The sequence below is a fragment of the Lepidochelys kempii genome, chromosome 5 (genome assembly GCF_965140265.1).
Source record: "Lepidochelys kempii isolate rLepKem1 chromosome 5, rLepKem1.hap2, whole genome shotgun sequence".
In the NCBI taxonomy this organism is placed as follows: Eukaryota; Metazoa; Chordata; order Testudines; family Cheloniidae; genus Lepidochelys; species Lepidochelys kempii.
In genome coordinates, this window is record NC_133260.1 from 4,622,170 (window position 1) to 4,634,416 (window position 12,247).

Genomic DNA, 12,247 nt, shown 5'->3' on the forward strand with positions numbered 1-12,247 from the left:
AAACAAAGGCAGAAAACACAAAAGGGATTAATCAAGCGAATACATCCGTTCTGCAAAAAACAAGAATCAGAGAATCACAGAAAGACAAAGGATCTATTAGGTCCCATCTAAATCCATCTGCTGAGGCCAAGGGTAAGATTGCTTCCTACAGTCCATTTAAAACAGGGCAAGGCCCTGGAAAATAACGCGTGTAGGGGCTCTGATCACTTTCTCTGGCAGACAGACCACGGATGGGGTCCCTGGAGTCCATGGCAAAGCTCCAATTGACTTGAACGGTCTGGACCTTTTGTTACCAGCCTCATAGGCCTTTAATCCCCAGCTCAAATATTTGAAGTAACAAGGCAATCAGACTCTAACCCAGATCAGTACTCAGAGTGATGCACAAGCCCCGGAATGTTTTCCAATATGCTGATTATCTTTTACTGCAGTGCTTTCCAATATTTAGGGCCTTAATAACACAATAAAAAAGAGATGAAACACTAATTAATAGGAAAATTATGTGAACAAGCACAGTATACTAATGAATATTTCATTGGAACTGAAACTGAAATACACATTATAAAACTGTTTAAGCCCAAACCCCTAGCAGGAACCCTGTTGCTCTAGACATCACCAAACTTGCACCATTCTTATGTATTATTTGGATTGCAGTAGGGCCTAGCTGCCCCAGTCACAGATCAGGTCCCATTGTGCTTGGCGCTGAACCAACACAGAACAAAATAATTAGTGGGTGCTTAGCACCCACCAGCAGCCAGCTGCCCCCTCCCCCACCAGTGCCTCTCGCCTGCCTGTGGCCCCGCTGATCAACTCCTCCCCCTTGCTCCCAGCACCTCCCACCCACCACAATCAGCTGTTCCACGGCGTGCGGGAGGCTCTAGTGCGGAGGAGGAGGAGCGGGAATGGGGCGCGCTCAGGGGAGGGGTCAGAACTGGGCAGGAAGAGGTGTGGCAGGTTTGGGGGCTTGGGGGAAGGGGTGGAGTGGGGGCAGGGCCTGGTGCGGAGCGGGGGCAGGAAGAGGCGGGGAAGGGATGGGGGTTTGGGGGCTGGGGGCTGGTAGGGGCGGAGCCTGGGGCAGGGCGTGGGGGTTGAACACTCCCGGGGAGCTAGCAAACAGTGGAGTTTTGCAAGGGAGTTTAGAGAGGAAGAGAGACAGACAGACACACCTAACAAATATTCTCTAACCTTAGGCCAATAAACCTCCCCTGCACTCCCAGTCTGACAGCCTCTGTGCTGTTTGAGGAAGATGAAAGTCTCAGGGAAGGAAAGCATAAAGCTGGAGCGGAGTGAATTGATCCCATAGTTAGGACCCACCTTCCAGATGATGTCATGATATCCTCTTGCACTGAGGATACTCCTCTGGGGAAATGGACCCCAGTTACTAGGAAGAGACAGGAAATAGTAATGGGGCATTTGATTATTAGAATATCTATAGTTGGGTTTGTGATGATCGAGAGAACTGCCTGGTTAATTGCCTGCTGGGTACGAAGGTAGCGGACCTCTCAAGATATCTAGATAGTCTTATGTACAGTGCTGGGGAGAAGCCCGTGGTCGTGGTACGTGTAGGTACCAGTGAGATAGGGAAAGGTAGGCTAGAGGTTCTGGAGGCCAAATTTAGGCTGCTGGGTAAGAGATTAAAGTCCAGGACCTCCATGATAGCATTCTCTGAAATGCTCCCAGTTCCACGTGCAGGGCCAGTTAGACAGGCAGAATGGCAGGGTCTCAATGTGTGGCTGAGATGATGATGTTCAGAGGAGGGATTTAGAAACTAGGGAACTTTTTGGGAAAGGAGGAGCCTATACAGGAAGGATGGGCTCCACCTAAACCAAAACAGAACCAGATTGCTGGCATGTCAAATTAAAAAGGTCACAGAGGAGTTTTTAAACTAAGGACTGGGGTGAAGCCAACAAGCGCAGAGCAGCACATGCTTCAGACAGACACATCCCTTGGAGGAGGGTCTATTAATGGGGATTCTCTATCTCCTAGTAAAGAGGAGAGGATAGACGTTGATAAGGTAGAGGTAGAGACTGAAGAGAAACAATCAGATGAAAAAGTCATATTCAAATACATCACATGAAGACAGACAGCTAAATAGTGAGAAATTTTATACAAATTTTATACAAATGCTTGTATACAAATGCTAGATGTCTAAATACTAAGATGGATGAACTTGAGTACCAGGTATTAAATGAGGATATTGATATGACAGGCACCACAGAAACTTGGGGGAACAATGATAATCAGTGGGACACGGTAATACCAGGAATGACAGAGTAGGTTGTGCTGGCGGGGGAGTGGCACTATATGTGAAAGAAAGCGTAGAATCAAATATAGTAAAAATCTTAAAATGATTCACCCTGTATCAGAATCATTATGGCTAGAAATTCCAGGCTTGATTAATAAAAGTATAGCAGTAGGAATATGATACTGACCATCTGACCAGGATGGCGACGGGGACTGTGAAATGCTCAAGCAGATTAGAGAGGCTACAAAAACAGAAAACGCAACAATAATGGGGGATTTCAACTATCCTCATATTGACTGGGTACATGTCACCTCAGGACGGGATGCAGAGATAGAATTTCTAGATACAGTTAGTGTCTGCTTCTTGGAGCAGCTAGTCCTGGAATCCACAAGGGGCGACCAATTTCGGAGTTAGTTCTAAGTGGTTCAACGGATGAATGTAACTGAACCGCTAGGTAATAGCGACCATAATATAATTAAATTAAGTATCCTTGTACAGGGGAAAATACCAAAGAAATCCACCACAGATTCAAAGAGGGGAACTACACAAAAATGAGGAAGCTAGTTAAAAGGAAATTAAAAGGAACAGTTACAACAGTGAAATACCTGCAAGTTGCATGGAAACTTTTTAAAAACAACATAATGCAGGGTCAAACTAAATGTATACCCCAAATAAAAAAAACAGTAAGAGGACCCAAAAAATGCCATCATGGCTTACACAGCTGAATAAAAGAAGCTGCTGGAGACAACAAGGCATCCTTTAAAAATTGAAGGTCAAATCCTACTGAGGAAAATCGAAAGAAGCAGAAACTCTAGCAAGTCAAGTGTAAAAGTATAATTAGGTAGGCCAAAAAAGAATTTGAAGAGCAACTAGCAAAAGACAACAACAGCAATTTTTAAGGAAGCAGAAGCAGGAAGCCTGCCAAAGAATCAGTGGGGCCACTGGACAGTCAAGGTGCTAAAGAAGCACTCAAGGAAGACAAGACTATTGTGGAGAAGCTAAATGAATTCTTTGCATCGATCTTCACAGCTGAGGATGTGAGGGAGATTCCCACACCTGAGCCATTATTTTAGGTGACACATCTGAGGAACTGTCCCATATTGAGCTGTCAATAGAGGAGGTTTTGTAACAATTCGATAAATTAAATAGCAATAAGTCACCAGGACCAGATGGGATTCACCCAAGAGTTCTGAAGGAACTCAAATGTGAAATGGCAGAACTAATAACTATGGTATATAACCCATCGCTGAAATCAGACTCTGTACCAAACGACTGGCAGATAGCTAATACAATGCTAATTTTTACAAAAGGCTCCAGAGGTGATCCTGACAACTACAGACTGGTAAACTTACCTTCAGTACCGGGCAAACTAGTTGAAACTATAGTAAAGAACAGAATTGTCAGACACAGAGAAGAACACAGCGTGTTGGGGAAGAGCCAACATGGTTTTTGTAAAGGGAAATCCTGCCTCAATAGTCTATTAGAATTATTTGATGAGTTAACAAACATGCAGAGAAAGGTGACCCGGTGGATATAGTGCACTTGGACTTTCAGAATGATTTTGACAAGGTCCCTCGCCAAAGGCTCTTAAGCAAAATAAGGAGTTTTGGGATAAGAGGGAAGGTCCCCTTATGGATCAGTAATTGGTTAAAAGATAGTAAAAGGGTAGGAATAAATGGTCAGTTTTCACAAAATTGAGAGGTAAACAGCTGGGTGCCCCCAAAGGATCTGTACTGGGACCAGTGCTGTTCAACATATTCATAAATGATCTGGCAAAAAGGGGATAAACAGAGAAGTGGCAAAGTTTGCAGATAATACAAAATTACTCAAGATAGTTAAGTCCAAATCAGACTGAGAAGAGTTACAAAGGAATCTCACAAAACTGAGTGATTGGGCAACAAAATGACATATTAAATTCAATGTTGATAAATGCAAAGTAATACACACATATATATGACTATACATACAAAATGAAGGGGTTTAAATTAGCCGTTACCACTCAAGAAAGATCTTGGCATCACTGTGGATATTTCTCTGAAAACATCTGCTCAGTGTTCAGTGGCAGTGAAAAAAGGTAACAAAATGTTAGGAACCATTAGGAAAGGGATAGATAAAAAGAAAAAAACATAATGCTTCTGTATAAATCCATGGTACGCCCACCGGACAGGGAAACTGCCTCTCAAGTATCTGGCAACGATCACTGTTGGAAGACAGGATACTGGGCTAGATGAACCATTGGTCTGACCCAGTATGGCCGTTCTTATGGACATTTCCAATCTTAACCATCTGTGTGTGAAGCAAAACTTTAATTGCTCAGAAACCTCTGTCAGGGTGTCCCCCCCCACTCTGAACTCTGGGGTACAGGTGTGGGGACCCACATGAAAGACCCCCTAAGTTTATATTCTACCAGCTTAGGTTAAAATTTCCCCAATGCACAAATTCCTTTTGTTGTCCTTGGGTGGTATTGCTGCCACCACCAAGTGATTTACACAAAAATTCAGGGAAGGGTCACTTGGAATCCCTATCCCCGCAAAATATCCCCCCAAGCCTCTTCACCCCCTTTCCTGGGGAGACTTGAGAATAATATACCAACCAATTGGTTAACAATGTGAGCACAGACCAGACCCTTTGTCTTTAGGACATTGAAAATCAATTAGGTTCTTAAAAGAAGAACTTTATTTAGAAAGAACAAAATAAAAGAATCACACCTACAAAATCAGGATGGACGGTAAATTTACAGGGTAATAAAAAGATTTAAACCACAGAGGATTCCCCTCTGGGCTCAGCTTCACAGTTACAAAAACAGGAATAAAACTACCTTGGTAGCATAGGAAAATTCACAAGCCCAAACAAAAGATAATCTAACGCATTTCTTTGCCCTACTTACAATTTTTGTAATTTTAGGTGAATCCATTCCAGGTATATTTTCAGGAGATGTTGTACCTGAGTGGTCTCTCTCTCCATCCAGAGAGGGAACAAACAAAGAGAGCCACAAACAAATCCTCCCCCCGGCAGATTTGAAAGTATCTTCATTCCTCACTGGTCCTTCTGGTCAGGTGCCAATTTGGTTATTTGAGCTGATTAACCCCTTTCTGCAGGGGTTCTCAAACTGGGGGTTTATTACTGGGGGTCACGAGGTTATTACATGGGGGGGTCGCGAGCTGTCAGCCTCTACCCTAAACCCTGCTTTTCATCCAGCATTTATAATGGTGTTAAATATATAAAAAAGTGTTTTTAATTTATAAGGGGGGTCACACTCAGAGGTTTGCTATGTGAAAGGGGTCACCAGTACAAAAGTTTGAGAACTACTGCCTTCCAGGTAAGGTGATTTAATATAGCTGCCAAGGAGGGATTTTATGCTTCTGCATACATAAAGGCTGTTACCCTTCCCTCTATGTTTATGACAACCTCCATCACCACAGCACCAACAGTTGACTTCCTAATGCTAAACTGAATAGCCGCCAACCTGTCACAGCCTGGGGTGGCCAGCTTCCAGATAGCAATAGGAACCTGCTTCTGGACTGATATGGCCTGTCTTATCTGAATATCCTGGCATTGAAGGGCTGGGGCCAGCTCCTCTGACAGTTCCAGGAAGTTGGCCTTACTCAGGCAAAAGTTCTGGACCCACTGCTTGTCCTTCCTCGTCTATATGGCAATGCAGTCCCACCTCTGAGTGCTAATGGCCCTGCTCCAGAACTGCCAGCCAGGATAGGAGATTCCTCAGCCACGAAAATCTGCATGAGCTGTCTCCACTCCCCCATCACGATGCAGCCGCCGTGATCTCCTTAGCAAAGCAAATTGCTGTCCCAAAGGCCCTCCACCACATCTCAGACCCTATAGCTCCCTCCTGTTCCCAAAATGAGAACTCCACAAATATCGAGGTTTGGTACAGGTCATTGTTGTGCGTGAGATCCATGCCTTTATGCCAGAACACAGACATAACCCTGTGGTGCAGGGTAAGGAGTTGCCAGGCTAACGCCACTCCTGCCCTCATGCTGAGAAAGGACAGACAATAACCTGTGAAGGATTTCACAGAGCAGCTCCCACTAGTGCAGCGCTCAGAACCAAGGGATGTGACCGCAGAAAGCCTAGAGCCCCTATGCATGCAGTAACTCAAGTCTGGTTTGAGTTATCCTGTGCTGTGTGGAGACTCTCACTTGAGCTAGCCTTGGGTCCAGTGGAGACACTCATGTGTAGCAACTCAACTCCGTAGTGGAGGCATACCCAGTGATAGACAGCCACTGCCCCAAAGAGCTTACAATCGAAATAGACCAGAGAGACAAAGGGTGGGAGGAAGAAAGTACTATCTGCCCACTTTACAGATCTACAGATTCCAAGGCAAGGGACCATTGTGGTCATCTAGTCCAGGGGTGGCCAAACCACAGCTCGCGAGCCACATGCAGCTCTTTTACAATTAAAGTGCAGCTCACGGAGTCCCCCCGGCCCCCCCCACCATTCTCCACCTACCAGACTGGTGGGGGGGTGGGAAGCTCAGGGCTTCTGCCCTGCAGTGAGGTGGTGGGGCTAGAGGCTTCTGCCCAGCAGGGAGGGGTTCTCAAGGCTTCAGCCAGCAGGGAGTACCTGCTGGGGCTTGGGGCTTCAGCAGTAGTGGGGCAGGTGCCTCCCATGTGGGGCAGAAGCCCCAAGTCCCAGCTGGCACACCTGGCTCTCGAACTTCTGAAGATAATTCTATGGAGCTCAGAGGGTCAGTACATTTGGCTACCCTGATCTAGTCTGACCTCCTGTAGAACACAGGTCATAGAACTGCCCTACAATAATTCCTACAGCAGATCCTTTAGAAAAACATCCCATCTTGATTTAAAAATGGTCAGTGACGGAGAATCCATCACGATCCTTGGTAAATTGTTCCAGTGGTTAATTCCCCTCATTGTTAAATGTATACCTTATTTTCAGGCTGAATTTATCTAGCTGCAACTTCTAGCCTTTCTCTGCTAGATGGAAGGGCCCATTATTAAATATTTGTTCCTCATGTAAGTACCACAGACTGTCATCAAATTACCCCTTAACTTTCTCTTTGTTAAGCTAAACAGATTGAGTTCCTTGAGACTGTCACTATCAGGCTTGTTTTCAAATCCTTTAATCGTTCCCGGGGCTGTTCTTTGAAGCCTCTCATTTATCAACGTGCACCAGAACTGGACGCAGGATTCCAGCAGCTGTAACACCAGAGCCAAATACAGAGGTAAAATCACCTCTCTGTTCCTACTCGAGATTCCCCTGTTGACGCATCCCAGGATCACATTAAGCCTTCGGGCCACAGCGCGGGATGTTAAGATACAGAGAGAAAGTGATTTGCCAATGTCACACAGGGAGTCTGGCAGAGCTGAGAACCAATTCCAAACACCACAATGAAAACCACAACCAGCTAACTCCAGGTAAAAGGTGTTAACCTGCATCTGGAACAAAGATCATGGTTAGGTCAGGATTAGCTCTCAGTGTTTGAGGATTAGCTCTCATGTGTTAGTTAACTCCATCCTCTCTTCCTTATCTAGAAGAATCCTTAGCTATGTTATTTCAGCACATCATTAGCTTCATTTCTCCACCACCTCTGCCATAACCGTCTGAAGAAGAAGCTGGATATCACAGAAGGCCAAACCAAACCAATTTGGGGAATGGGTGATTACTAAAAAAAAGTTGAACAGGGAGGGAGCTACCTGCTGAGCAAAGAACAGGAGTGGGTGACCCCTGGAAAACACAAGACAGTCTGTTCTACCAGAGGGATAGATTGTACCACGAAGGCGTAGGCTGTGTGCGGGTTGAGCAGAGCCACACTATTGCAGGGATAGTACCACTGTGTGTGAGTGAACCCACTGCCACTCTCCTGGCGGGGAACAGTGGGTGCTCTCCTCTGCAGCTGGCCAGCTGTTGGATGGTGTGGGGGAGGAGGTCCTAGCCCCTCTTTCTTCCCTCCCTGTTAGGAGGGAGCAGTCCATATTCAGGTGAGCGCAGGGACTACAAAGGTGTCTGACTCCTATATATGGGGAGCAAGGGATGGAGAAGGCTGCTTGGACTCTCCTCTCAGTGGTGCATCTGTACAAAGACTAAGTGAACTCTCCTAGACAGGGAGGAAGAGAACACAGGAAAGGCCAGATCCTACAGACCTTACTCACGTAACGACTCCCATTGGCTGCATTAGGAATGCTGCCTGAGCAAGGACTAAAAGCCTCGGGATTGGGCCAGAAATGTATGATGTTAATCAAGTTGTGACACACGTTCATTGCATAGTTAATTGCAAGATATTGTATATTTCACAGTAACTCCAGTGGGAACAATGGCCGTTACTCAAGACCTGGTGTTAACTCGACATTATCTCCCAATAATGGCAATTAACTCTCATCCTCACTGTTTGTAGAGGTTATGAATGGTCTCACCATAGGCAGGATTCTTGGCCATAATCCATGACCACAAGACTCAGCCTGTGCTTTTTATTTTTTTGCCTTAAGCAAAATAAAAAACGGAACATTTGAAGCTAATGAACACAGAGGGAATATAGGGGGAAACTGTGATCAAACTATAGAAGCTGTGTGCGTGATCCATATATTATTTCAGCATTGTGTCACGTTCATGGGCAGAATCTGAATCTAAGAATTAAATTGCCTAAAGTTAGACTGCAGTAGAATATAAATAATTATTCTAAATGGTCTGGAAAGCTTTGTATTAACTTGCAGTATGTGTTCATCACATACATACACAAAAGATGGGCTGCATTCTATCTATGCCTGTGATAGATAGCTTCCTTACATTTTATATCTGAGGTGGTTTAATGTTCTTCACAGCCACTCATCGTCACTCGTAGAATCATAGAAAAGTAGGGCTGGATGGGACCTTGAGAAGTTATCACGTCCGGCAGCCCACTGCGCTGTCTCAGGACCAAGTAAACCTAGACCATCCGTGACAGGTGTTTGTCCAACGTGTTATTAAAAGCCTCCAATGGCAGGGATTCCACTACCTCCCTTGGAAGCCTATTCCAGAATTTAACTCCTCTTATAGGTAGAAAGCTTTTCCTAATATCTAACCTAAATCTCCCTTGCTGCAGATTAAGCCCATTCCTTCTTGTCCTGCCTTCTGTGGACATGGAGAACAATTGATCACTGTCCTTTTCATAACAGCCCTTAACATATTTGAAGACTGTTATCAGATCCCCGCACTCAGTCTGTTCTTCTCAAGACTAAGCATGCCCACTTTTTTTTTAACCTTTTCTCATAGGTCAGGTTTTCTAAACCTTTGATCCATTTTGTTGCTTTCCTCTGGACTCTCTCCAATTTGTCCACAGCTTTCCTAAAGTCTGGCAGCCAGAATTGGTCACAGTGCCCCAGCTGAGGCCTCACCAGTGCTGAGGAGGGTGGGACAATGACCTCCCGAGTCTTACATACAACACACTTGTTCATACACCCAGTATATTCGCCTTTTTCGCAGCTGCATCATATTGTTGACTCATTCAGTTTCTGATCCACTATAACCCCCAGATCCTTTTCAGCAGTTCTACCAACTAGACAGTTAGTCCCCATTGTGTAGTTGTGCATTTGATTTTTCCTTCCTAAGTGAAGTAGTTTGCATTTGTCTTTATTGAATTTCATCTTGCTGCATTCAAACCAATTCTCCAATTTGTCAAAGTTGTTCTGGATTCTAATCCTGTCCTCCAAAGTGCTTACAACCCCTCCCAACTTGGTGTCATCTACAAATTTGAAAACCACTCTCTCTCTTCCATTATCCAAGTCATTCATGAAAATATTAACTAGTACCAGACCCAGGAGTGATCCCTGCGGACCCAACTAGTTACACCATCCTAGTTTCATAGTGAACCATTGATACTGAGTCTGGTCTTTCAACCAGTTGTGCACCCACCTTACAATAATTTAATTTAGAACATATTTTCCTGGTTTGCTTATCAGAATGCCATGTGGGACTGTCAAAAGCCTTACAAAAAACAAGATATATCAAATTTACTGCTTCCCCCCATCTACTAGTAATCCTGTCAATGAAGGAAATTAGGTTGGTTTGGCATGAATTGTTCTTGACAAATACATGCTGACTATTGTTTATAACCCTATTTTCCTCCAGGTGCTTACAAACTTTTTAATCAGTGCCAACTGGCAGAGGGCCCACCATACTGTAACAAACATCAGGCCTGACACAGTCATTGTCCCAACACTCCGTTGTCACAATATGTGTCTTAACGGTGTCATGTAAGGTATCACATGTAAACTGGTGACACACTGGTCCTAAAAAATCACTGTGTACAAAGGGTTATAAATGTGCGTTGGAAATATGTTCTTAAAATATGCTTGGGAGGCAGAGCATGAACCCAGCCTGCCCTTGACAAAGGAATGTGTATTTACCTATCTGTGCAGCTTAGTTTCAGGCAGAAGACAATAGAAGTACATTTACATATAAGGTAAACACAGCCATCAAGCTAAATGAGAGGGAGAGAAGACCGTTTAACAGTCATGCCAGGGGACAGAATCTTCACCCCAGGAAGCCTTCCTGACTCCTGAGGCAGACACAATGGACTTTGAGTAATATAGAAGAGAAAAAAGACCTTTTAATAAGGGGACAGCACCCAATGAGCCTATGAAAGCTGGATCTTCTTTGCCTGAAAGACAAGAGTTTGTGGAGACTTAATGTAAGTGAGAAATCTGTTTAGACAGAGATTGTAACTTGCTGAAATTAAGGTTTAGTCTCAAGAAAAAGTGTTTAGTTTGTAACCACACCTGTCTTCCCTTTGTACTTACTATCACTTACATCTCTGTTCTTTGTAAATAAACTCATTCTTGTTTTGTTACAAAACTATCTCAGTGCAGTGTATTAAACTGGGGGTGGGGTGAGGGTCAGTCCTCCATGACCCAAGGCTTTGGGACATGTTCTCTCCTTCTGGAGCAGCAAACTTAATAACTTCTGTGAGTGCCCAGTGAGAGGGATTGGACACAGCAGGAAGACATCGCTAGGGAACTCAAAAATTGGGGGTCCCTGATTGTTACCTACAAGACCAGGTTTGGGGTAACAGAGTCCCGAAGAGTTTGCTGGCAAGGCAGACAAGCTATGTGTCAGGAGCTGACACAGCACAACAGCCACGAAACTCTCTCTTGCTGAGGCTGAGAGGGGTAACGCAGGAGCTCACAATTCTGGTTACCCCGAGCAGAATGTCGCACATGCACCAGCAAAATGCCTGGGACAAGCACTGAAGAATGTTGGACATGTGAAGCAGGTGAAATGTAAACAAGGCCACGAACTTTCCAACTATAAAGACCAACTGATGCGAGCTCCCAAACACAGGGCTAGTCTTCATTTGTCAGTGCGGCGGTGGAGAAGAAAGAGCTATTTCAGTTCTTCTGCTATAAATGTCAATCACACATGCAGCTGGCAGTCATTCTGCAGTGTGTGGTCTGAGTGGGCAGAAAGCATTTTTATTAAAACAAGATTATTTTTAACAGTATCAGCACAGAAGTCCCCAAGCATTCCCAGGGCAACCACAGGGTACTGTCCCAGATACTTCTACAGCTTCTTAAAGCTACACAGTGCCTTACAAAACACATGAGATCAGATCCTCAGCTGGTACAAATCAGTATAGCGCCACAAGTTAATGGAGTTAAGAATTTTTACACCAGCTGAGCACTTGGCCGCATGGTTTAGGCAGGTCCCTTTACCCAAGGAATTTAAGAGTTTGGCCCTACAACTATGCAACTAGTTCCATTTATTGTATCAGTAGGTCTGTTTGCATATTGATGAGGGTTACCTGAGCAGGCTACAAATTTATTTCATGAACACAGAGATGCTCTCCATTAGCACTCAGCTATTCTCTCTAACACAAAGGCAGCTGTTCCTGATCATACCAGCCAGCAGTTTGTTGCTCAAATAGTGGATGTAGCACATCATTCTCTCTTAGGCCTGAACCCAGAAACTCTAGGCATCTTTCTGCTCTCACGCTGGTGTAAATCAGGAGTAACTCCACTGACTTCAATGGAGTCACATAGTTGTGTGTGATCAGAC

The 12,247-nt window shown here is 44.6% G+C and overlaps 1 protein-coding gene across 4 annotated transcripts in view; it reads right to left on the minus strand.

Moving 5' to 3' along the window:
- DNAI1 (dynein axonemal intermediate chain 1) overlaps positions 1 to 12,247 on the minus strand; it is a 275,448-nt gene that overhangs the window by 73,018 nt on the left and 190,183 nt on the right. The gene's annotated exons all lie outside the window — the stretch shown is intronic.